This window comes from Myotis brandtii, unplaced genomic scaffold (genome assembly GCF_000412655.1).
Source record: "Myotis brandtii unplaced genomic scaffold, ASM41265v1 scaffold441, whole genome shotgun sequence".
In the NCBI taxonomy this organism is placed as follows: Eukaryota; Metazoa; Chordata; class Mammalia; order Chiroptera; family Vespertilionidae; genus Myotis; species Myotis brandtii.
Window position 1 is genome coordinate 1,338,911 of NW_005366873.1, and position 26,592 is coordinate 1,365,502.

Consider the following 26,592-nt stretch of genomic DNA (forward strand, 5'->3'; position numbering starts at 1 on the left):
GCGGCGGGGGGGGGGGGGGGGGGGGGGGGGGGCTGTGTTCTGCTCTGCTTGCTCGGGTCTCATCGGCTTCTCCTCCCCCTTCTTCCTCAAGTCACCACACCCAGGAAATCAGTCCTCCTGTCTTTCCCAAAAGGCTGGCAGCACATGTCTCATGACATGGTATTTACTGTGCTCTCCGGGGAGGAGCGTGTGGTGATGTCAGTAACGACTTGTGTACCACACAGCGTAAGGGACAGGCCCTCCAGCGTAGGCCGTGGCAGATCCTCCTGCCCAGTGAATGCCTTTCCATTCATCCCTCAGAAAGTCAGGGCCTGCCTTTATCTGTTAACTGGGAAACAGGGATGAAAGGGCTGGATTTAGACTCTCTTTCGCCCCCTCCTGCTGGACTCCTGGCCAGTAGGAAATAGAATCACAACAGATCCCACCAAATCCTCTTCCTGGATTCTCTGAAGGTGGCTTGGTTTTACTCTTTCCTAAAGTTGGGGACACATGCTGCTGATGTCCCGTGAACCTAGCTCAGGCTACAAATGGGAAGCCCGGTCCCCTGCCTTCCTTGGGCTGAAGGTGTTTGAAGCACGCGGTGCTGGGACAGCCACACGCAGAGAGCAGGTCTTGTTCTGGGCAGACCTGTCTGACCTCGTGAGAAGAAGCGTGGGTTATCCCGTGACACGCACATGACATCTAATCTTTCTGTCACCATCGAAGGTGTGATTTGCAAAAGACAGGCTGATGACAGCACCTCCCTTGTTCTGTGCATAGCACGTACATGCAGTGCTAGGATACTAACCCACGTGCGTGAAGAAGACGAACCACGGGCTCCCATTCTCGCTGTGCTCGGAGGACTTCGTGCCTCTTTCCACTTCAATGGGGACATTTCAGAGGTGAAACCGTCCCCGAGGCCCAGGAGCTGCCCCAGGGGACACGGAGCGGTGAGTCCCCTGGTCACAGGCCGCGATGCTGTCCCACGCGGAACAGGCTTGCTGCTCTCTGGTTTTCCACCTGAGTGTGCTTGCTTCCTGGACCTCGCGGCTTCCCGCCTCGGGGGGATGTTCTGATGCCAATTCCGGCAGATGGGCCTGCTTAGACTTGCCAGCTAGTCAGGAGGAGGGGCGGTTGAGGCTGGTGCCCATCAGTGCCGCGGAAATGAACTGGGGCAGAGATTCCAACCCCATAAGGCCACTTACAAATGAAAACTGTTTGTATACCATCTCCATGGCCCGTCAGCAAAACTCAAAGCTGCAGGCATCTTGGAAACAGATAGAATCTGGAATTTTGGAGCCTGGAGAGGCCTTAGGTGAGGTGGGAGGGAGCGAGGAGCGGTTACTAGGAAAAATTGGATATAGCCAGGCTCACCGGGATTTGATTCCAGTAGCTACGCTTGGAGCTGAGTAAGGACTAGTGGGCTGTTTAAACTCTCAGCACCCTCCCCTGTGAAATGTGGATAATAATACCTCTTGAAGGCTTGAATGAGATAGGTGAGTTGTCTGAGATAGTGCCTGACATACAGGGCATCAAGACATGTCTTTCATTTCCTTCATTAATAAATGAAGAAACAGATTTTGTAAAACCCCAATATTTTGCCTCGTCGGCATGGCTCAGTGGTTGAGCGTCCACCTCTGAGCTGGGAGGTCGTGGTTCGATTCCCAGTCAGGGCATATGCCTGGATTGCGGGCTCAGTCCCTGGTGTGGGGCCTGCAGGAAGCAGCCGATCAATGACTCCCTCATCATTGATGTTCCTATTAACTCCCCCTCCCTTCCTCTCTGAAATCAATAAAAATATACATATTTTAAAAGCACAGTATTTTGAACTTCCTGACTGAATGCGGGAGTCGGGCTAGTTATACGTGATTATTTCAGGTGCACAAGTTAACGCCCATGCTGCTCGTCGTGTCGATGCTTTGGTTTGAAAGTTTCACCACGTACACCACGTAACTTTAGACAGTCACGTGCACTTATGCCCATGAATTCAGTCTACCATTGTTTCAGCAAGAATTTCCTGTTACTTTTTACCGGGCACCTAGCAGCTGCTAAATACAGATGTGTTCATGAATGATTTTTTTCCCACAATGAGTTTTTGCCACGGCCTTGAGCCAGAATTATTAAAGATTCCACGTACTCTTTGGGCATAAATTCTCACCACCCGACTGAATACCTGTTCCTCTCACTCACGTGGGACGTAAGCGCCACAAGCTTACAGCCTGCCTCCTAATGAAGAAGTTCAGAAGCAAATGAGTGGGAGATCCTGGGGTTTGCCACTCGACTTCCTGTCTCCATCTCCACCTCTAAGCTCCTCTCTGAAGCAGCCTTCCTCCTCTCTCCGCCCCTCCCCCTCCCCACCCTCTGCTTTAGCAGCCTGATGGTACAGGGAGATCCTGGTGAGTGGGAGATCCTGGGGTTTGCCCACCTTACGCGTCCACCTGAGCAGCATCGGGGTCAGTTTGAACTCCTGGAGGATTCGTGCTGTTCTGTTTAATTATTCCGTGTCATGCCCAGATGGGCCGTTAGTATTTTTTTTTAAATATATTTTTATTGATTTCAGAGAGGAAGGGTGAGTGAGAGAGAGATAGAAACATCAATGATGAGAGAGAATCATTGATCGGCTGCCTCCTGCACGCCCCACACTGGGGATCAAGCCTGCAACCCGGGCATGTGCCCTGACCGGGAATCGAACCGTGACCTCTTGGTTCATAGGTTGACACTCAACCACTGAGCCACGCCAGCCGGGCTGGGACGTTAGTATTTAAGATGATGGTGAAAGGTCTCTTAGCTTGTGCGGCCTGTAAAACGCCTATGTCAGCTCCTTCATGTAGCACTGAGTCCTGTTGGCACAGACTTTAACCAGCTACCCCTGTGATTAGTGACACCTCTGGTTACACAGCTGGCAATTCACCCGGGTTAAGTGTGCGGTTCAGTGGTCTTCAGTATATTTACGCAGCGGTGCCACATCATCACACCCCAACTTAAGAACATGTCCGTCACCTCAGACAGAAACCTGTGCCCATCCTTTGATTCTTTACTCTTCACTTTCTCTCCCCAAGTCACGTCCATGTAAATGGACAGTCAGAAGGACAGGAAAGGGCGCTCATTAATGCCCACCAAGGACTGGGTAGTGATTTGGGGCCTGTTTTATTGAGAAACTCGCAAATTTGGGGGTTTGCTTGGTAAATTTGCACATGAACCATCTTCTTTCTCCCCAGCCCGGCAGACATAGAGATGGTTAAATAAATAAAATCTGAAAGAGGAGCTGATGTTGCAAATATCGGAGAGAAGAGAGAGGATGGAGTCCAGGGGGACAGTGAGCTCGATTCTAGCCGGGAGACTGGGAGGCCCACTGAATGTCCCTTTTCCCTTTGTAAGGAGGGACTCCTCTGCCTTCTGACAAGTAGTAGGCTGCCTGCTAATGTCCCCAACAGGGGGCTGAGTTCAGGGATTGCGGAGGTAGATGGCACAGTCCCAGCTGCCTGGGTTTCACCGTGCAAGGCTGGGGTCCTCGAGCCACTGTGCCTGAGCATCCTGTGGATATCTTGTTTAAAGGATGGATGCCTAGGCTTCGCCCAGAGATTAGGAGTCAGGGGTCCAGCTGGGCCTGGGAACCTGCATTTTAAAAATCCTCACCCGAGGATATTTTTCCATTGATTTTTTTAGAGGGAGTGGAAGAGAGAGGGAAAGACAGAGAGAAACATTGATGTGAGAGAAACACATCAATTGGTTGCCGCCTGCATGCACCCTGACCAGGGCCCCGGCTGGAGAAGAGCCTGAGACTGAGTTATGTGCCCTTGATTTGAATCGAACCTGGGACCCTTTGGTCTGCAGGCCAATGCTCTACCCACTGGGCCATACCGGCTGAGCAGAATCTGCCTTTAGCATGGTGCCCTACTCTGGGTGATCCTAGTGCTGGGTGGGAACTGGGCCGAGCTTACAGATGACACTTGGAGAATCTGGCCTTGGAAGTGTGTGGCAAAGGCCCATGCGTGGAGGCTTCTGACTCCTCGGAAGAGAGATGCACTAGAAATTTAGCCTCCCCCTGTCATTATCCTCATGTGCAACCCAGTTGCTTCCTCTTCATTTGAGAAGCCAAGCTTTGCTGTTAAAAACCTTAACAGTTTTTCAGCGATGTTTGGGATTGCTTCCAAACCAGTTTGGAAAGATTACACACACACACACACACACACACACACACACACACACACACACACACGGTCTTTTTATTAGTTGATCTTTATGGGCAAATAATCTCCATAAAAAACTTCCCTAAATCACTTTAGTTTCCTTAAAATTTGCAGCAGTTTGCACAGAATCTCACCCTAGTCCTCAGAAAGGGGAGCCTGGGAGAGTTCTGTGCCGTCAGGGTGGGGGGTTTCGGCTCCTCTCCGTTCACATACGTGAAGAGCCTGTGACTTTGCCGTTGGCCGCTGTTTCATCTGGGATTGCTGCGGGATGGTCTAGTTGACAATGAGGTGATAGGTGTGGCCAAGTGTCTGGAATGTGGCTATCAAATACCTTTTTTGCTGCAATAAAAGAGCAAAATACAAAGTGTACCAACGATAGGAATCATGGAAGCTTGATACACAGTCTTCCTGGGGTCACATTTCCCTCAAAAATGTCTGAACAGCCCAGCTGGTGTGGCTCAGTGGTTGAGCTTCGACCTATGAACCAGGCCGGGTCACGGTTCGATTCCTGGCCAGGGCACGTACCCGGGTTGCATGCAGGAGGCAGCTGATCAATGATTCTCTCTCATCATTGATGTTTCTATCTCTCCCTCCCTCTCCCTTCCTCTCTGAAATCAATAAAAAAATATTTTTAAAAAATGTCTGCGTAGGAAAATGCAGAAAAACCAACACAAACCGCGGTGCACTCCTTTTCATTGCACTTCCATCCGGAGCTCCTAACGTGGCCTCAGAGGCAGTGAGTGGCTTGGAGGCGGCTGCCAGCTCTGATGCCGTGCTCAGCGGTGCACCTTCCCATCGTCTCCAGCCCCAGAAAGAAACTTCAAAAGCCAAAGGCTCTGGTTGCAATGCGAGCCTCTGCCTGGGGGACGTGACTGGCAGAGCCGCGATGCAGACACTGGGGAGCGCAGGTGAAAATGGTACTTTCCCCACCTGCGTGTAAACACGGAAACCTACCCCCCTCCTTTGGGGCGAGATGGACTGGCCCGCAGCGGTGGCTGGTGTGCTGCACTAGTGAGTGAGCTCGGGGAGGAGAGGAGGCGGAGGCGCCTGCCCTCTCTGCTCCTTTTCCTGGTGTGTCTCTGCGGAGAGGCACGTCCGGAGGGGCCTCCTGTAACCCAGGCGGGCGGGGAGCCCCAGTCGGCCGGGCGTGATTTGGGGGTGAAGCCCTAAGGAGCTCCCTGCTCAGCGCAGCCAAAGAGCAGAAGTCGCAGGAGCCCTGGCATCAGGTAAAGCTGGCCTTGCACGAGGCGCCTTGCTCTGCAGGGAAGACGTGAGATTCCCGGCCTCCTGGGCGAATCCCGAGACCCCTGGGTCCTCCAGATGTGGTCGGCCGGTGGCTGGCGACAGGAGCCACTTGCACGGGCCTGGGATGCTTTTCACTTAAACTTCCCGTTTTCCTTGCGGCACAAAAATGAACGATGCAGCTTCTTTTCATTGATGCGGGACTCGGGGAGAGAGCGGGAAAGGCGGGCTGTTTGAGAGTGAGAGTTTGGAGACTTTTTAAACAATGCCTGTTTTCTCAGGCTGCTGCCCCCGAGACTGCAAGGAGGGGATGGCTTCAAGATCTGCTTTGTTTTGTCCGTAGGTCTCAGTGGAATTTATATTTGAAGTGAAAGGACTTTAGAGTCATTTTTTTAGGGGGTTTGGTGGTAAAGGTGGCATGAGGAAGTGAGTATGTTTCTCTGTCACTATAAATGTGTGGGATTTTTTTCTTTAAGAAGTTCCCATGAATGAAGATGAGGAAGCAAAACGTTTGGGTGCTATTCATATTTTACAGCTACAGGTTGAAAGAGGCTGATGGTTGCTTCTTTGGGCAGGAAATGAGAGAAATCTAGAGATCCTTGCCTTTAAAAGTCGTTTCTGTTTTTTCTAAAAACCTAGCTATTAATCAAACCACACTATAAAGTTTATTTTTTTAGAAAAAAAAGTTTAAGGTGTGCTGTGCTAGCACTGAAGAAGGAAGGAGCCAAGAAAAAATCATCTCAACTGTGAAAGAAATAGATTTATGGTTTGGGAAAGTTTAAAAAAAGAAAAGTGAGTAACCAAAACCCAGCAGGAGTGTAGCCGCCTTGGGCTCTTCATCTCTCACCTAAGGGGACTGGGGATTTGGAAGACAATGGAGCCTGGTTTCTCCCAGGCAGCCTCCTGAGGAATGTTAAGAGGATGTGAAGTTATTTAGATTACCCCAACAAGTTCCGACAAGCCAGCAAAAATAACTAATTACAATACAATTGTTGCTATTCTAGAGTGGATCAAAAGGCTTGTTGAGTCAAGATGGACTTACAGAATAGGTGAATTTGCCATGGCTCATTGGTATAAATTACTTTCAAGAAGGCTTTTGAAGACTAAGTGTGCGGCCTTGCCTAGCGGCTCTTTATGGCACATTGAATGCATGTTTCCACCCAATATTTTCAAGTGGGTCTCTCGGGCATTTTCATGTGTCAGTGACTTTAACCCTTGCACCAGCTAGTTCAAGGAATAGCATATCATGACAACCAAGATCTGCGGGTTTTCCCCTCCAATTAAATAGTAGCTCATTTAAAAGGACCGAACAGCCCTAGCTGGTTTGGCTCAGTGGATAGAGCGTATGCCTGCGAACTGAAAGGTCCCAGGTTCGATTCTGGTCAAGGGCACATTCCTGGGTTGTGCGCTCGATCCCCAGTGGGGGACTTGCAGGAGGCAGCTGATCAATGATTCTCTCTCATCATGGATGTTTCTATCTCTCTCTCCCTCTCCCTTCTGCTCTGAAATCAATAAAAAATATATATTAAAAAATCAACTTTATATATATATATAAAGAACAGAACAGTCCCCAATACTCAGTACTTGCACCTCAACTTCCTAGAGGGACGATCAGGATCTTGCCTCCTCAATGGATTCTTGGCACCATTGACATTTGGATGGGCTGTTTGTGGACTACACTCCCTCCCCAGGCTTGCCAATTGTTCCCTGTGGGGCATTTGAGGCCTCCTGCTGTGGAGGAGGAAGAGAGGGCTGGGAGCGGGAGCTGGACCCCAGGGAGAGTGGCTGTGTCAAAGAACCCAGATAGGACACATGTTGCCTTGACCATTTGGTTTTTGTTTTGTTTTGTTTTGGTTTGAAATGACATCGGGCTGGGCGGGGAGCAGTTCAGCGCTGTTCTGGATCTGCACTCTGCTCAGCCTCTCCCCTCAGGGCCCTTTACGGGCCTGATTTGATCCGGTGCCTTGGTTGCATAGTAATCAGACTTCTTTCTCTACGTTGAATTCTATCTTAAGTGCATCCCAGGAATGTACTATTTAAAAAACACACAGCTCACTTAATAGCCCATTTTATAAAGCAAATAATTCCCCATCACTTATCAAGTCTGCAAATACAGGTTTCTTGATATGTGGGCTTTGAGTACAGGTGGGCACACACACCTGTTTGATTTTTTTCTCCTGGAACCTGCAGCTGAGTGCTTTCATTTCTTTTTTCCATCCCCCACTCTACCAGTGCATCTCCAACTTTCTGAGTGTCTAGGAATTGGGTCTCATTTTGTCAATGAAATAGAACAGTCACAGCCTTTCTCCAACTCACAGATGACAGTAAAGTCAAATGGTTGGATTTTTTTCCACTTAAAAATTTTCTTACATCTTTAGTATATGCTGCCACTACGTTGCTCTCAGAGGTTAACAGCTTACAAAAGGAATAAAGTTGTAGCAGACAAATACTGGTACAAAACATCGGGAACAGCCAGTTTTGCTTAGTTCCCTTTCTTTTGGTGGCCCCACGCGCCAATGATAGCTTTACGTATACAGTCACAGCCTCAGAAAATAGTTCTCACCAACACGTTACCTGTACTACGTTTTCATGGTGTTTCTCCAAGAACGGGGCACGTTGTACTGAGCGCCGTGCCTTTCAGGAGCTGCCACCCAAACAGGAGGAGACAGGCCACTCTCTAGGGCAGCGGTCACCAACCTTTTGGACCTCATGGACCACCAATGGTCCGCGGACCACCGGTTGGTGACCGCTGCTCTAGGGGGTTCTTCCCAAGCCCGGTTGGGACAGGGAGTGGCACTTGGCATTGGCCAAACATTTTGGGAAATGCCTCTACTTGTTCGAGTCCGTTCTTGGTGATAGGGTCGGACTGGCCTACGGTGTGATCAAAGTTGTGTTTTCTGCTTTTGGGAAGCAAACCTTCCTTTTGCCTCTACCTGGAGGAACCAAGGCATCATATACCATGTGTCTCTTAGACGCATTTCCTAATCATTAACCCCCTCCCCCACCCCCCATTCAGTAGACCCAAGACCCATGAGTGCAGAGAAGGCTGGTATTTTAGGTCTGTTTTATCCCCAGGATATGGCACAGCACCTGCCCATGTTGGTTGCTCAGTAGTTAATAAACAATTGAACGTCAGTGGTTCCCATAGAAAGACCACCTCGGAGCTTGGTCTGCAAGAAGCTCACGTGTCTGCAGCCTGTGTCCTGTCCACAGAGGCTGTTGTGCATATTATTATTGTTTTGTTTTATTTTTTCAAAAGGAGAAATCCAATCCCCACCCCACCAGCTTTTAATGCTGAGGGGCTACCAAAGGGATCTTTTAAGGATGCAGGGAAAGGGGGTCTGCAGTTTGGAGAATTTGGAGAGGAAGAGCTTTATACATTTTTCTTCATGAGGCCCAGAAATTAAAATCCCGCTGTTATGCTGTTATTCAGGGCCCCACAGGCTAAGGCAGCCTCGTGGGTCCAACCCCGGGATTTCACCCAGAGGCAGAGCATTCCCAACCTCTTTGTCTTTAAGAAAATTATCCAGTCAAAAGAAAGAACTCTTAGAGCACAGAGAAAAAATAGACCCTGTTTACTTTAAGGATGTAGTTAGTCTTAGGGGACTGGGAGCGTCTTACTGAGGAATGAGAATGCTGCTGCTTCAAATGATCCATGGTGCCTGAACCAGGTGTGAGGACATGGGTGTCCAGGTGAGAAACATGCAGAAGGAAAGCACAGTAGTGAGAGAAAGAAGCCAAAGATCATCTTAATGCTGAAGTTCACAGACTGACCCCAGCTCCATTTCCCAAGCAGAACCCCTGGTATGAGTCTAGAGTAGCAAGAATGAGTCTCACCAGCGCCCCAAGCTGCAGAGGCTTAAGGTGTGGCCCTGGGGGGAAAGGGGACCCCTAATAAAGGGGACCCAAACGCCACTGCTCTTCTCGTTCACCAAGCCCAGAATGTTTTTTGGCAAATACATGCCTGAGTCCTCCTGGGCATTGCTTGTTCATATCGAGGTCTTTTTTGCTTGTAAACATTAGATGAATCAGGCATGTTTGCTTACACTTGAGACTGCTTTCATCTTTCCTTGCTGCTAAATAAGAATTGTGTTAGCTCGTCTGAGTTCCCTGCAGCTGGCTCCTTGCATCCGTGCTTATATCCGTGTACCTTGTCCAAACAAACATACTTGAAAAGATGGAGACCTGGGTTTTGCCAAGTTTAGAACGTCCCCTGACAAAGTCTAAGCCCAGCTTTCGGCTTTGTTTTGGCAGCTTGTTTAGGATGCAACGTGTATCTGGCTCTGGCAACAGATTAAAGAAGGTGTTGGTTCTTACATAACAAAGTGTAGAGCTTAGCCACTGGGGGGAGGGTGTAGATTTTCAGTCTTCCTTTGTGTTTTATAAAGCATAAGGGGGAAAAATGTGCTTGACTGGGTTTTTGTTTTGACTCTAAACCTCAGAGCTGTAAAAACTCTTATCTGGGCTTACACAGCCCTCTGTGGTTAAGGCCCTGCCGCTCCTCCCCAACCTGGTCACCTGCATCTCTCCCCGCATTGGCTCCAGCCCCACGGGCCTTCCTTCTGTCCCACAAGCGTACGCCCTTTCCATCGCAGGGTCTTTGCACTCACTGCTCCTCTGTCTGGAGCAGCCTTCCCCCAGGTCTCGGTGGCGCATTGTCAACCTGCCTGTTATTCCTGGGAGAGGCCTCCTGATCACCTTCCCTAACGTTGCCTCCACCCATCCAACTCCCGGGTCATCTTCTGTAGTGTGGCCCTGCTTTATCTTCTTCACAGCACTCGCCCCTGTCCCCCCAAAATTCACATATGTTTGTATACATGCATATTGTCTGTCACTCATTGCTAGAATGTCTACTTCATGACAGATGCTGCCATATCCCCAGCACCTAAAACATTATCACAATAAACAGACGGGTGGATGGATGGATGGATGGATGGACGGATGATGGGAAAAGAAGGAGGGAGGAAAGGAGGGAAAAAGGGTGTGTTATCTGCCCAGTAAACACCTACTCCCCTTTAAGTTGAAGTGTTTCTCTTCTGTGATGCCTCTTTGACTCCCCGCACCATAGTCTTGGTCACTTCCCCGCCCTTCCCCTCTCACTTGGTCCATTACACCAAGTCTTACCCTGTTGTAGTCCTGTGTTGACATGCCCACCATCTTCTGCAGGGTAAGCCTCTTGAGGGCAGGAATAGCTAAGAAAGGGAGATTATAGTTGTAGCTATTGTTAGTTCTTACTGCCTTAGCTCTTTATACACGCATCTCTTTGATTTGAAAATAAGGAAACGGAGCCTCGGGGCAGCTTGCCAGAAGGTGTATAGATGATTACTGTTAGGACCAGGATTTGAATTCAAGACTTCTGGCTTCAAAGCCCATATTCTGTGGCCTCTTTCTCCTCCTTCTCAGGTGGGTGCCTGCCATAGGCTTTTGCCAAATGAAACCTAAGACTTCACCTCCTCCCTCTCTTCCTTATTTTTTGCTTACAAATGTTTATAATATCTATAATATTATATAAATACTAGAGGCCCGGTGCACGGATTTGTGTACCGGTGGGGTCCCTCGGCCTGGCCTGCGCCCTCTCACAATCCAGGACCTCTCAGGGGATGTCGGATTGCTGGTTTCGGCCTGATCCCCACAGGCCAGGCCGAGGGACCCCACCAGTGCATGAATTCGTGCCCTGGGCCTCTGGTATGCATATAAGATCTTTGGTTAATCTCTTCCCACCCTTCCCTCTGGGATTCATCAGTCTGTTCCATGTTCCCATGCCTGTGCATTGAGCGTCTTCCCCCTGGTGGTCAGTGCGCATCATAGCTACTGGTCGAATGGTTGTTCAGTCACTTAGGCTTTTATATAGATAAATGAGCTTATTGATTTATCTCTAAAGACAGCTAGTTGATGGATCTTAAGTCACATATTTTTAAACTACAGGGCTTAATTGATGATTTAAACTCTCATTTTTCATATATAAACAAATCTATTAGTAAAAAGTTCACCTGCTGTATATACTTTCACTTGTGGTTCCATTGGCAGCCCTCGGAACCAGTTTTTCTTCCTTCAGCTCCCAGGGTTGCATTGATTTTCCTTAGAACATAAAGATTTTACTGAAAAAAACAACAACAACAACATTGCAGCCACTGGTAGACATTTCAAGTGGAAAAGACTAGGGGGAAAAAACCCTAAAAATTAAAAAAGTCATAGCATTTCTTCCACATTTTTAACATAAGCACATGTTTCTAATCATCTGCATCTCCCCGACAAGTCTATGAGTCTCGGGTCCCCGGATGTCCTGTTGGTGAAGCAGAAGGCCAAGGTCAGAAGCCCTTGCAAACACACCAGTGAAATTCTCTGAGTAATTCTAAGACCCTACAGCTGCTGACTTTGCATAGACTTGAGGGGAAGCTGTTGACCGTGCTCATGCGCAGAGGTTTCCACATCTGTGCTATGCCCTGTGCAGTGAGTCTCCGGGTGGGGGCCAGGGTGGTGTGTCAGGTACAGGTTCCCCATTGTCTGACAAGTCCTGATGACAGCTCTTACCCGGACAGTCTGCAGCCTGGGCAGGCTGGTCCATCAGAGCATTCCTTAGCACATAACCAAGTTCACCCAGGTTTGGAGCCAACCAGCTGGTTCCCCTGTCCACTGTGGGCAGCATGATCAGTAGGAAGGTGGTGCCACGTGCTGCTGGTGGATGTGAGAAAAATCCAGAGGCCTCCAGCACTGGGGCTGGGACCACCGAGAAGCGCTCAGTCATGGCTTGTGTGAGGAATCTGTGGGTGAAGCCCAGTGTGTCTTCCAGCTTCTCTGTCCATCACAGAGAACACACCACTTACTGGCCCTTTAACCATCCTGAGCAAGGTGGGGGGGCGGGGGGGACTTTTTAAGAAAAATCCTCACCCACGGACATGCTTAGAGAGAGGGAGTGTTGGGGAAACTTTGATCGGCTGGGCATCGTACATGCCCCAACTGGGGATCGAACCCACAACCTGGGTATGTGCCCTGACCAGGAATCGAACTGGCAACCCTTCTTCGGCTCACAGGACAACACTCAACCGACTGAGCCACTCTTTTATCTGGGACTTTGACTTCTTAACACAGCTTTGCAAATGGCATAATGGCCTTGGATGGATTGCTAATAAATATGTGTTGTGATTTGCAATTTAACTTACCGTGTGATGAGAGTATTGGCAAAGAGTCTGGCTGATTAATTGCTCACTCTTGCCACTCCCAGCCCGGAGCCATTTGGTAACTGGGACGTTGGCTAATGTGAATCGCACCGAGCAGGGGCGACACCTCGGCTGATTCCCACACCCGGCCTTGCACCTACCAGAAAGATCTCTCCTCTGGTTTTCTGTCTTAAAGGTAATTCCTGCCCAAGTCTCCTGGAACTATCATGGCAGGAAAGTTCCATGGATTTCATTTCCTCTGGCTTCTCAAAGTTGAGGCAGAAAGCACATGGAAACTAGTGGTTTGGTCTTTCATCCCGAGGATGCAATGGGGGTAGATAGCAAGGACAGGTGCCTTTTTGCCTCTTACTTTGGTTTTCAAACTAAAACTTTCAAACTTCTGAACAGGATCACACCCCTATAGAAACAGTTTCAGACTCTGCTAAGTGGCCTGTGGGGAGCATTTCCTGTACTTTGAATGCCTTTTGTGATGTGTTCTCATGCACTCACTGCTAGAAAAGGTACTGCTCCATTTCAACGGTACAAATTAATTCAGGGGAATGACCGCATAAATGATCCAAACAGCTCATAATTCAAAATGCTCGCTCCACCTCTTAATTGTGTTGGCCTCCGGCTAATACAGAAAAAATAACTGTATTCTCTGGGTCTTTTGTAAGCAGCATAGGAACAGCCACCTGAGAAAACTCATCTGCAGATAATCCAGGAAGGGATACCGATGCAGCCAAAAGGCCGGGCATGGTGGAGCCTTGGGCATAGTCATTTGGGGGACGGCACCAGTTGGAAACTTTTAAAGGCTTGTGATATTTTCAAGGGTCTCTTCTCTGTCTTGGATATTTGAAACGTGGCCCAAACTTGTAGCTAACTCGATGCTGCCAGGACACTAACCCATGCTGTCTCTTTGGTAAAGGATACAGTCCTTGATAGCATTGAGATCATTCCCTTTCATGAAAAAACCCTTAGCTTCTATCCACGAGTTCTGGGCTGGACAGGAAGTGCTAAGAACCCATTCGGGGGTGCTTTGTTCTGGTAAGAGCAAAGGGCTCCTAGTGCATTTCCTGGCAAAGAGTAATTCTAATTCTTTCAGTATGCAACAAGCAAGTCACCTGCAAAAATGGAAAACGCACCTGTAAACCAGGACTAGAAAGATAAGCAGGCTCTTCCCTTCATTACTCAATGCACAAAAACTCAAGAACTCCCTTTGCTCTCACCAGCCACCAGAATTAGTGAGGGGCTTTCAGTTCACATGGACTCTACGCCCACTAATGCCGCAGGCCAAGTCGGACTTCCATTATTGGGCCTTCCCTGGGGGTTGGGGGCGGGGGGGGGGTAAACTGGAGCATGTCAATCTGGGGAAATCGCTGTGATGTGGTACAAGCCAGCTCAGGATAAATTAAGTGTGAAATCATGACTGTGAGACGTGGCCTGCCAGTGGGTTTTTGTGTGTCTGATCATTATTTTTGCTTGATTTAAGAGGTGGCGGAATACAGCTGTTGCTGAAATAAAGCTCATTTCTTCCTGTTCTGAGCCGTGCTGGTGTACGGTAGATCTGGGGAAATCGCTGTGATGTGGTACAAGCCAGCTCAGGATAAATTAAGTGTGAAATCATGACTGTGAGACGTGGCCTGCCAGTGGGTTTTTGTGTGTCTGATCATTATTTTTGCTTGATTTAAGAGGTGGCGGAATACAGCTGTTGCTGAAATAAAGCTCATTTCTTCCTGTTCTGAGCCGTGCTGGTGTACGGTAGGGACCTTTGAAACACATTTTTCTCCTAAGAATGCTGCTCTTCTGCTGTGAAGAACCAACATTCTTCTCTCTCCTCTTTGTAGCCCCTCTTTAAACTTCGATCTCTAAATACATCTTATCGGTTAGCTGTACCCTGGGTAAGAAATGAACTTTCAGTTGTTCACTATACATGGAAATTATATGGAAAAGTAACGGAAGGTAAAGACATGTCTGGTTTTCTGGGATTGCTTTCATTTGTTGGAGTAAGGGAGGGTAGGTGGAATAGTACAGGGGGGCATCGTTGAAACTATAGTGTGAGTGGCAGGCAGGAAAAATGTTCTCGAGTTTTTGTGCATCGAGTAACGAAGAGAAGAGCCTGATTATCTTTCTAGTCCTGGTTTACAGGTGCGTTTTCCATGAAGTCCTTTCGGACCCATTGACCCATAATTAGCCCGTCCCCTCCTCTGGGTCCAGGGGCGGAGTCTCAGTCAGTGATGCTTCCTGAGCACGTGCTGTTTGCACAGCTTGGGGATGCAAAGGTGCTCCTGGCTCCAGGCTCTCAGCCTCAGGCAGACAGACCTCCGGCCCCTGGAGGACAGCAGGACATCAGTCCATAGTAGGTGTTAGCAGGTGTGTACTGCATGGGGTTGAACGCATTTTCTTCCCCCAGATCGCTCATTCTAGCCTTCTTTATACACGGGAGAAAACAGCCTTTTGTGCAGGCTCCTGCCTTTACTAGACTCATTATTTTTGAGATAAGACTCATTATTTTGACCCACATCCTCTGGGTCATCTTTTTTGCTTTTTAATCTTTATTTATTGAAACATCGATTTGTTGTTCCAGCCATCTATGCACTCAGTGGTTGACCTTTGCATGCACCTTGACCGGGGACCGAACCCGAAACTGTGGCACATCAGGACGATGCTCCAACCAACTGAGCCACCCGGCCAGGGCCACCTGGGTCATTCTGTGCTCGTCACGCTGGCCTGCAGGAGGAAGTGGGAGCAGCTTTCCTGTCCTAATTGGACAGAAGGCACTTGACTGGTCTTGGATGGGAGTTGCCTGGACCAGCCCTTCTGTTCCAGGGAGATGCTGAGAGAGCATCTGTCCTCCCAAGACAGTGTGTTGGTAAGAAAGCGATACCGCTGTGTTCAAGTTCGAGAGAGTCGCAGAGGAGACCTGCTTGGCCCCACAGGATAGGGAGGCATTTAAACTTTCTGATGCTCCAAGATGCTGGGAGGGAGTGTTGGAGAATGTCAGCAGTTGGTTTTTCTGCTGAGGGTCCGGGGTATTTTTGCCGGTGACTTGTTTGTTGCATACTGGAAGAATTAGAATTACTCTTTGCCAGGAAATGCACTAGGAGCAAAATTACAGGAAGTAGAACTGTTCCAGAAAAGAACAGAAGAAGATTTTTAAAAGGAAGACATAGCTTAGAATAACATAAAATCCAAATGTGGATTCACCGATCATGCTTGCTCTCAAAAATTTATTCTGCCATTTGTCTGCCGCATTTCAGTTTTTCTCAGCACTTATACTTACATATTTTGGGGCTACTAGTCTGATGTATCCTTCATTCTTTAAGCAAGAATTTGACATAATATTCAATTATAAAAGACAGTCCCTGCCTTTATGGGACTTAATCGTGGAAGTCATGCCACACTTAGCTGTCTACGAGCTCAAGGCTACATCAGTGGGATACATACATGTCATGGGATGCAGGGAAGGGCGGGACCATGTGCAGGTGAGACGGAACCAACCTCGGAGCATTTGTATTTTCTCCCTTCCTCTCTGAAATCAATAAAAAATATATTAAAATAAATGAATAAATAAATGCATGCCCTGTGAGTCCAGGGCGCTGAGCAGTGGGAAGCAAGGACTGACTCGAGGCACCCCCACCAGCATTGCTGCACAGACTGGCCGCTTTGCCTGGGCAGCGTGCATTTCCCGTCAGTCTGGCTGGTTTGATTGAGCTCAGTGGACTTCACTAAGGAGAACTCGGACACTTGACCTCAGAACCCAGGCCAGTCTGCTGTCCTGAGGCCAGATGAAGGCTTAGCGTCAGCTCTGGTCGCCCAGCCTAACCCTCGGAAGGCCGCAGAGCTATAGGACTGCACCAGGGAGCCCAGATTTCACACAATCGCTTCATGCATGTGGCTCAGGCTGTCATCTGGGTCTCGGGGTCCAGCCGTGGCAGGGTCCCTGGTTCCCTTCTGACAGGTCCCCTTGTCGCTTGTGAGCAGTGGGAGGTGCAGCAGGTGCAGCTGGCAGGGTGCCTGTCTGCCGGGCACTCCCTACTTATCCTGGCCCCAGTCCCCAGGCCTGCCCTTCCAGAGGAATCCAGAGGATGAGGGTGGGGCAGGCACCCACCCAGCATGTGGAGTCTGGAATGTGACTCTGGGTGTCTCTCTTTGCAGGACACAGAAATGCTTTGGTTGTCATCCAAAGGCACAGGCCTTGCCTTCAGTGCGCTCTGATTTGGGGAATCACCAAACCCGGGGGTCCTGAATCCCTCACACATCTCCCCTTCGTCTTAGGATGTACTTTCCACCCTGCTTTTCTTCCTACCGACAATAAGAGCTGACAACGATGGCTGGAAGCGTCCCTCCCCTGCTGTTCCCAGTGAAACCAGAGAGTCTGGGCTTGGGAGACTTGGGGCGGAGTTGTTGTTAAAGGGGCTCAAGTCCACCCACAGCGGGAGAGGAAATCAGACAAGGATGTTTTTAAAAGCAAGCTGTGTTTTTCTGACCGCTCTGGTATTGGCTCCCACCCCGAAGGCTCCTCTGACCCTGGGGAAGAAAAAATATTTTTAGTCTGATAATGTGCTGTATAGGCTGCCCAGGGCCGAACCATCTGTAAGGGAGCTGATAACTCAGAGTGATGGTTGTAGTGGAAATAACGTGTGAGGGATTGTCCAAGATGACAGAGTGAGGCACGGGCTAAGCACAAGGCTCCCGTCTTGAAATCGTTTAAAAAGTCATTTTAATGGTTTTTTTCTTATTGATTTTGGAGAGGGGAATGGAGAGGGACAGAGATAGAAACATCAATGAGAGAGAGAGACGTTGATCAGCTGCTTCCTGCACGTCTTTCTCCCCCCCACTGGGGATCAGGCCCGAAACCCGGGCATGTGCCCTGACTGGGAATCGAACTGGGGACCTCTTGGTTCCTGGGCCAATGCCCAACCACTGAGCCACACCAGCCGGGCTAAGAGTCCTTTTAGAATAGAAAGGAAAAGAGTGGGGTGGGATGGGGAAATGTTTCTAGTTTCTGGAGAACGGTAGCAGTCACAGAACTGGACTGGCATTTGGAGACACAACTTGGGGAAGAAAAGCAGTTGTCATCCCTGAATTGGGATGACGTATTTGCTGTGCACTGTATAACAAGTTTATATTTTCTAATTAAAAAAAATCACCCTGCCTTCTGCATGTCTCCTACAAGCTACAAAGTCATTCCTAAGATACTGAATTAAGGGGACCTGTCCCACCATCGGATCCTGCCGCGTTCCTCCCCAGCCCCTCGCCCATGCATTTGATGGGGACCTTGGCATTGACCACTGGTTCCCTTGAAGCGGCGGGCGTGAAAGCGACCCGCTGGAGTGCTGTCAGTTGTACATCCTGCCTCCAGCCGGCTCTTGTGCTGGAAAGGAGACCAGGAATGAGATCACAGGTAATAAGAAACCTTAAGTGTTTGCTCTTCCACAAGAGACAGAAATTATCCAATTGGGATTAGGTTTCAAGAGTGCTGAACTTGAAGGCAAATATTTATCTTCTGATGTTAAGAAATGAAAAGAAACAAGACCTCTGACCTTGACTGTAGGGTGGTGTCTGAGTTTGGAAAGTGGGTCCTGTGGAGCCAGGAGCGGGATGAGTTTCTCATTGTTCCTCCCCTGGAACTCCGCCGATGGTTCTGACCGCATGCAGCGCAGCCACTGACGGGGCGGCCTCCGCGTTCACCGGGACATTCCTTTGGATTCCAAGGTCGCTCCCTCTCATGTCCAGCTTCCTGAATAGGCCCCTTTAAAATTCCTTTCAGAACGTAAGTATTTGGAAAGGAAACGCCTTAGAGTTGTTGGCGTTTTGCAACCTGGTTCGTCCTCTCCCTGTGTCATGTTACTCACAGTGAATTTATGTATAATTAACATTTCTTTCACCTACACAGCAATCTTGCAAGCTAGGCAGAACCAATACTTTTATGCCCTTTTAACATGATAGAGCACATAGGTCTTTTCAGAAAATACATAGGATCGGAGGAAATAAACAGTACAGCCAATCACTCTGGGCATTCAGTATAAGGTTCAACCTATCAGATTCCTCAAACACCACTTTTCTGTCATTCCTGACATTGCACATAGAGAAACTGGGGCAGCCTAATCACGTGTCTGAAATGGGCCAATCAGCCCCTCGTAAGGAGGCCTCAGGAACTGGGGCCCTGTTCTTATCAACAACTTCACATGATTGTCAACTCAATGAGTTGTGCAAGGGATGGCCTCTCAGAGAGCTTTGAATCTTTACCTGAGTCCTTAGCATCTGCAGTCTTTCATGATAATTGATGGGAGAAGGGAGAAGGGGGGTTGGGGAAGAACTTTTTTAAGCTGTCCAAACCACCAAAGTAATTTCCAGTCCTTCTGACCCTTGACTTGTAGCAGGATGTGGGGGGAGGGGAGAAGGGACTTAATAGCAAACCCTAGATTTAAACACTCGCTCTGGAACTTTGAAGACTTTTCTTAGCCCATAATTAGGCGTAAGAATAAGAGGGTACCCCACAAAGCATTGGGCGGGTTAAATGTTAACGTGCTTTCTAAACATTCCACTACAGAACAAATGCGAAGGGTATTATTAACAATAAAAATAATGGAGCCCTGCTGGTGTGGCTCAGTGGTTGAGCATTGGCCCATGACTCAGGAGATCATGGTTGGATTCCCGGTCAGGGCACATGCCCAGGTTGCAGGCTCAATCCCCAGTAGGAGGTGTGCAGGAGGCAGCCAGTTGATGTTTCTCATCAATGTTTCTATCTCTAGCCCTCTCCCTTCCTCTCTCTAAAATCAATAAAAATATATTGGAAGTAAATAATAATGGGTAAGAAATGTTTAAGTTCCATCACAAGGGGGAAAATTAGATCTTTCAGTAGCCACTGAAGTGCATCTTCCAAACCCAATTCTTTTGCACTGTTCCCGGCGGGCCTTGGACCAAACTAGAGCCACTTTTGAGGCTTCCAGGCAAAGAATTCTGCAAAGTGGTCCAGGCGATGCCAGCACTGCCTGCAGGTTTCGAGTCCATTTAGGAATTAAATATGATCGTTATTTGCATTCCGGCCACGTCTGTCCATCAGTTGAAAGGATGCTACCAGCAGAAGGACGAGGATGAAGGAGGATTGAAAATTGCTCAGTGGCCCTCTGGAGGTCCCGGAATAATGGGTACCTGATGGGATTAAGCGGCAGAGCTTTTACTTAGAGACCATTTTATTAAAAAAAGAGCGTTCGCAGGGGTTAGAAAAACACTTTGGGAATCCACTTGGCAAAGGGCTCTTAGTTCGATTCTTATTTAATTCCTCCAAATCCCTCTCAGATTAAAATCGTAATAAAAGGCAAAAACCACTTTGGACAACTGTGTGGCAGTGGCTGCTGAAGCGAAAGTACCTGATGAGCTTGCTGTATACCGTGTGCTCCTGTGTGTAACTGCAGCTGAAGCGTGTATGATTCACCAAGAGACTCGGCAGGAATTTCCACGGCAGTCCTGTCCAAACAGCCTTTTAAAGAAACCAAATGCTTGAGAGTAGAATAGATACATAAAATGTAGCACTTGTACACAAAGGATTGCTATGTAATCAGGATGTAATAAAGAACAACTACTCGCAGCATCATGAGTAATTCTGTGGTGAGTAATAGAAGCCAGACCTATTTGCGTCTGTTTAGGTAAACTTCCAAAACAGGTAAAACAAGCATGGAGTTAGAAGTCAGCACAGTGATTAGAATCTCAGGGAGTGAGGGGTACAGATAATCTATTTCTTTTTTAAAAATATATTTTAATTGGTTTCAGACAGGAAGGAAGAGGGAGAGAGAGGTAGAAACATCAATGGTGAGAGAGAATCATTGATCGGCTGCCTCCTGCACGCCCCCCACTGGGGATCGAGCCCACAGCCTGGGCATGTGCCCTGACCTGGAACTGAACTGTGACCTCCTGGTTCGTAGGTTGACGCTCAGCCACTGAGCCACGCCGGCCTTCCTTTTCATTGTTATGCCTCTCTATGGAGGATTATTTTACATGCCATAAAATTCACTGACTAAAAGCGGACAGTTTGGTTATTTTTATTACATGCACACAATTGTTCAGCCATCACCACGATGCAGTTTTAGAATTTTCAGTCACCCCGTTTGACTGCCCATTCAATCCTACCCCGTCTTATCCCAGCCCCCTTCCCAGCAACCACTGATCGACTTCATCTCTCTTTAGTTTTTGCCTTTTCTAGAAATTTCCTATAAATGGAATAAAAATAGGTAGTCTTTTGTGTCTACCTTCTTTTCCTTAATATAATGCTGTTGAAGTCCTTCTGTGTTGTTGCATGTAGCAGGAGTTTGTTCTTACTGCTTAGCAGGATTCATTATTTGAGTGTTCCATGTTTTATCTACTCACCAGCTGAGAGTCATTTGGTTTGTTTCCAGTTTGGGGCTCTGAGGAAGAACCCTGCGATGAGCTTTTCATATACTGTACGTCTTTGTGTGGATATGTTACTTCTTTTAGTGTGATACCTAGGAGTGGCGGTGTGAGGTCCCACGGTAAACTTATGTTCAGCTTTCTGAGAAACTGCCAACGAGGTTGCCCAAGTAGCCGTGTGATTGACATTCTCACCAGCAGCGGTTTTGGGTTCCACTTTCTCCACATCCTTTCAACACCTGGCATGGTCGGTCTTTTTAATTAATGTCACCGTAGCAAGTGTACAGTAGTGTGTCATCGTGGTTTTAACTTTATTCCCCTAGTGACTAACGATGTTTAAAATATTCTTATTTGTTTATTCGGCATTTGTAGATCTTCTTTGGTGAAATGTTATTTAAATCTTTTGCCCTGTTTTGAGTTGCTTGGTCTCCTGTTGTTGAGTTGTAATAGTTCTTTATATATTCTGGATACTAATCCTTTTTAGAAATATGATTTGCAGAAATTTCCTTCAATCTGTGGCAGGTCTTTCTATTTTCTTAATGAAGAGAATAAGGTTTTTATCTTGATGATATTGAATTCACCCCTTTTTTTCTTGTATGGATTATGCTTTTGTATAATATCTAAGAAATCTTTGCCTAAACCAAGGTCACAAAGATTTTTATGCTATGTTTTTGTTCGGAAGTTCTAGCTTTTATATTTAGATCTGTAATATATTTTAAGTTAATATTTGTGTATGGTGTGAGGTAGGGTTTAATTGCATTTGTACATACAATTGTCCCATCACCAGTTGTTGGAAAGACTATCCCTTCCTCATCAGATTGCCTCGGCGCTTTATTGAAAATTGATGGGTCATAAGTGTATGGGTTTATTCTGGACTCTCTCCTGTTCTATTAACCTATATGCCTATCCCAGTGTCAATACCATGCTGTCTTGATTGCTTGTACCTTTATAGTAAGTTTTTTGAAATCAGGTGGTTTAAGTCCATTCACCTAATCCTGATCATTTTTAAATGCTTTTACTCTCCTAGTTCCTTTGCATTGCCACGGACATTTTAGGATCAGCTGGTCAGTGTCTACAGCAGCCTGGCTGGGATTTTGATAGAGATTGCACTGGATATATAGGTCATTTTAAAGAGACTGGTTAGGTCCTTTAGGAACGCACACGTTCACAGGTAGCATTTGTATTGCACTGTGAAATGGCAAAGACTGCTTTAACGTGTTTTTGTTTTTTGCACTTAATTCCTTGGAAGGAGATGATAAAACAGTAACCATCTGCAAGAAACCATTATGCATTTGTGCTGGGGTGTTGTCCCTTGTTTCATTCCCACCCCCCATTAAAAGAAGGGAGTTGGGGCTCTGCCTTTTATATTTCGAGCAGCTGGTTAAAGGGAACCAGGGCAATGAAGGCAATGGCGTATTTCTCTGGGCACTATTTTGTGCATCTTCACTGGGTGAGACGAGCTGCTGTTCCCCCCTCTGACAAGCACACGTGTTTGGAGCGGGGAGTGCAGTGGGTGAGGCGAGGGGGCCTGCAGGATGCTCTCATTGTGCAGGCTGGCTCTGCCCAGACTTGTGTGGCGCCCTCTTGATTCACCTTTGTCCAGCATACAAACTCTGGGCCCGGGCACACCCTCCCCACCCTGCCTGTTCAGGATGCTGCATCAGGGAAAAAGCCTCCTGCAACAGTTGAGGGTTCAGCTTGGAGATCAGGCCCATCCAGGCGCCTTGGAAACCTCTCCCACTCGAAGGGGAAAATGGTGAATGCAAAGTAGGCTGAGTCAGCCCCCCACTGCCCTCCTGCAGGAATGAGCCGGGACTTACGTGATTCTGCCTCTTCCTTCCCACACATGCACCTGCCTCGTAAGCAGCGCACCCGTCACTCCCTTTGGTTTCCTCATCCACAAGCAGGTTTGGGCGTTGGGTACCACCCAGACTGGTGCTTTCCCGGTGTATAATGATCTATAGGCTTCATTTCAGGCTGATGAAATAAAAAAGCTCACTTCTTGGCCCCACCTCAGGGTCATTGAACCTATTTTTAAAAGGCTCTTTGCTGTCACTTATACACACTCCTGATCTAGGCCAACACACTAAGCTTCAATACTTGCATATTCTGTGTCTGAAAGCACCGTCCACCAGAGCTGTGTTTGAGTCTTAGGGGACAAGAAAGCAATTTATTTATTCTTTTGGATATTCTAAGCACCATCTCTGTGTCAAATTAGATCTTTAAAAAAACACACACTACAAACCTAGACCTCAGTAGTGTAACTTCCCCTGTGGAAATGACTTCATTCCATTATCTTTCAGGGCTACACCCTTGGTTTTTATCGTATAAGAAACAAGTGTTGGTCCCTCTATGGGAATCTGTTTGGTGCTTTTAGGAGGCACTTCAGCAAGAGCAGGTGTGGAGTCAGGTGACCTGGACTCAAAGCCCAGCTCTGATTTTTGGAAGCACCTGGGGGCTTTGGGTAAACAGCTAAGTTATCGGGGTTTTTTTGCTCATGGAACAAGGCTGTGAAATAGCGCCCACCTCCCCAGCCTGTTTCAAAACCAGCCACTTAAAGGCCTAGGTACAATGCCTGGCCCAGCCAGACCCTGTGGAGCGTCAGCCTTGATGACTGTCATTTTTTTTAAAATATATTTTATTGATTTTTTACAGAGAGGAAGGGAGAGAAATAGAGAGTTAGAAACATCGATGAGAGAGAAACATCGATCAGCTGCCTCCTGCACACCCCCTACTGGGGATGTGCCTGCAACCAAGGTACATGCCCTTGACCGGAATCGAACCTGGGACCTTTCAGTCCACAGGCCGACGCTCTATCCACTGAGCCAAACCGGTTTCGGCGATGATGATGACTGTCATTTTAATTTACAATCAGGAAACCTTGCCCCTCTAGTGGCGATTGTGTGTGGCCATTTTTTAACACAGTGAGACGTCTGTGGCCCATTTTCCCTTTTGTTCTCATCTACTAAGAAGCTCACATCACTACAAACATGTTTGTCTGAGTTTGGGGTCTTCGGATTTTCTCTCTTCTCTGAAGTTTCTGTTCAGGGGTTTTTAGATCACGGCCTTCTGATAAGCATCGTAGGTGCTTTGTGGAAGGAGGCAGGACGTGGGCATAAGTTACATATGGCTGCGGGTGAACCTCAGGAGTCACCTTCCGCGTCTCCTTGGTTCATGTCAGGCGCAGGTCACTCCAGGAGGAAGGTGGGAAGAGAAACGAAAAAGGACAGTCACTGTCCAGGGGCTCAGCAGATTACCAGACAAGCAGACTAGCTGTCCAATTACAGTTCCCTTTCTGCTCCCTGTGGCCTATCACAGCAGGCACAGGGCTTAGTCCCACCCCTGCATTCCTCCTGGGTGTCAGGCACCATGGAGTCATTGATTGAATGCCATTCCCCACCACCAAGAATGTCCTTTCTCTGCCCAAATTGCTTTTCTGTTGAGGGACAGAATTTGATACAGAATCGTAGAATTTTACAGCTAAATGGGACTTGAAATTGTCTAGCCCAGCCCTTTCCTCTTTTTCAGATGGAGAGCCTAGGGCTGGAGAGGGTAAATAGTGACATAATTGAGCTCTCATGGATAACAAATTAAGGAATAATACCCAAATCATCCGATTCCAAATATTAGAGCCCTTTCCAGTGGCACTCCCCACACCCTACCCCCAATTCCACGGGGAGTTTAGGAGTCCTTTTTGATCTTCTGGATAACGGGTCTCATCAAAAATGTGGTGCCTTATACCAAATCCTGCCTTATCGTCGGTGGTAGTTACTCAGCCTGTGTGCCAAAGTTCGTACTTCCATTTAGAAATGAACCAAACAGTAATAATAACCACGCCAGTCTGACTTAATCAGCACATTCAAGGCAAGCAGTGTTTAGCACTCTGAATGTGTAGGCAGGTGCCTTACAAAACTCGGCTAAATAAACCATTTGTTTACTGTCTGTGGAGTTTCATGCCAGCCACAATGTAGACTTTTAACATGTGCTTTTTGAATATGTGAAAATGAAGAAAATAGAGTTGTCATTTTTTTTAAAAGCAGGGCACAGATGGATGGGGGATAGTGGGGCAGAGCTCTGGGGAGCCCAGCGGCACATCTGGCCTCTGGAGCTCAAGCACAGCTGGATTGCAGCGTGCGGCCTGGGGCCACGCACCCGGTAGTCACTGCTTATGAGGTCACCTGTCCCCACAGAGCTCACGCTGTGCTTTACAAGTTCGTGACCCACAGCCTTCCCTCCACCGTGGGCCGTGAGTTCATCATCTGTTCTTTTATGGGCGCCATTTAGTCTTTTGTTTTGCTCATGATCTGAAATGCTTTTCCTTCCTCTAAAAATGACTCCAATTTAGCCTGGCCAGCGTGGCTCAGTGGTTGAGCGTCAACCAGGCAGTCACGGTTTGATTCCCGGTCAGGGCACACTCGGTCCTCAGTCGGGGGTGTGCAAGAGGCAGCCGATCGATGATTCTCCCTCATCATTCATGCTTCCGTCTCTCTCCCTCTCCCTTCCTCTCTGAAATCAATAAAAATACATTTTTTTAAAAATGACTCCAATTTAAATAAATTTCCTCCAGCTTCATTTAGTTTTTGGTTAGTTGGCCCATGTCTGACCCACGTCTGTGTTCAGCTCTGATCCTCTTCCTGGCCTGTGCACAGGGCTTGTGAGCCGTCATGGGTGCCTGCGCAAGAAGAAGTGAAACAGGCGGGTAGCTCCACATGCAAAGAAGGGGCGCCTTCATTTTTGAGGACCTGCCCCTGTGGCCCCCGCCTGCTGCAAAAACAACGGCTCTGGGCTGCTGTGAAACCACCCTTTGAGTCTGGCTCACTGAATCTCATGAGGTGTTCAGTGTCATGGGACCAGGCAAGTGCTTGGGCCCAGGCTAATGTCCTGGGCATGGCGGTGGTGGTGTTTCTCGGCAGCATTTTTGCTACCGATTTACAGAGCAAAGCCCTGCCACGTGGGGCCTTGGTGTGTCTTCCATCCACCTTGTGTGACAGTTCATGGAACACAGTGACTCTCTGTGCCTGGCAAGGGCGACATCCAGAGAGACATCCGTCAGCATCCCAACCCACGCAACAAGCCTTCTTGATGTGAATGGCCCTGGCACCATCTCTGTGCAGAGGGTTATTAGGTAGTTATTCCTATTGATATTATTGTCTTTACTATTATTTGCAGTGTGTCACACCATTTTCACAATGTCGTTTGATCATTCACTCTAACAACATCACGGTGGTGTAGTTGTAGCAGCTGAGTACTGAATGGTTGTTTGTTACGGTTCCAGGTGAGCACGTGGGCCCCAGAGCCAGACGCCTGGGTTTGCATCCTGGCCCCACCACTTCCTGGTTATGTGACCGTGGACAAGTTACTAACCCTCTCGAAGCCTCGGTTTCCTCATCTGTGAGATAGAGAATAATACTAGCTCCTACCTTATTAGGTTATTATGAAACCAGTGACTAAATATTTATAAAGACAGAATAATCACCAAACATATTCTCCTTTATTATCATCATCAACATGGTCATCTGAGAGTTTGTGATTTACTTGCAATCCTAATTCTTGTACAGATTGGGCTGAAAACTCAACCCTAGGGGTGATGACTCCAAGAGACATGGACTTTCTTTCCTCTTGGTCTTTATTTG

At 47.9% G+C, this 26,592-nt stretch overlaps 1 protein-coding gene and 1 long non-coding RNA gene across 13 annotated transcripts in view; one reads left to right on the forward strand and one right to left on the reverse strand.

Annotated features, from left to right (window-relative positions):
* The window catches only part of ABLIM1 (actin binding LIM protein 1), a 187,168-nt gene that overhangs the window by 105,703 nt on the left and 54,873 nt on the right, over window positions 1–26,592 (forward strand). The gene's annotated exons all lie outside the window — the stretch shown is intronic.
* Window positions 4,188–5,391, reverse strand: LOC106727524. The gene is made up of 2 exons (XR_001363750.1): window positions 4,846–5,391; window positions 4,188–4,508 (listed from the first exon to the last, which is right to left on the reverse strand). It is a non-coding gene; the product is annotated as an uncharacterized LOC106727524 (long non-coding RNA).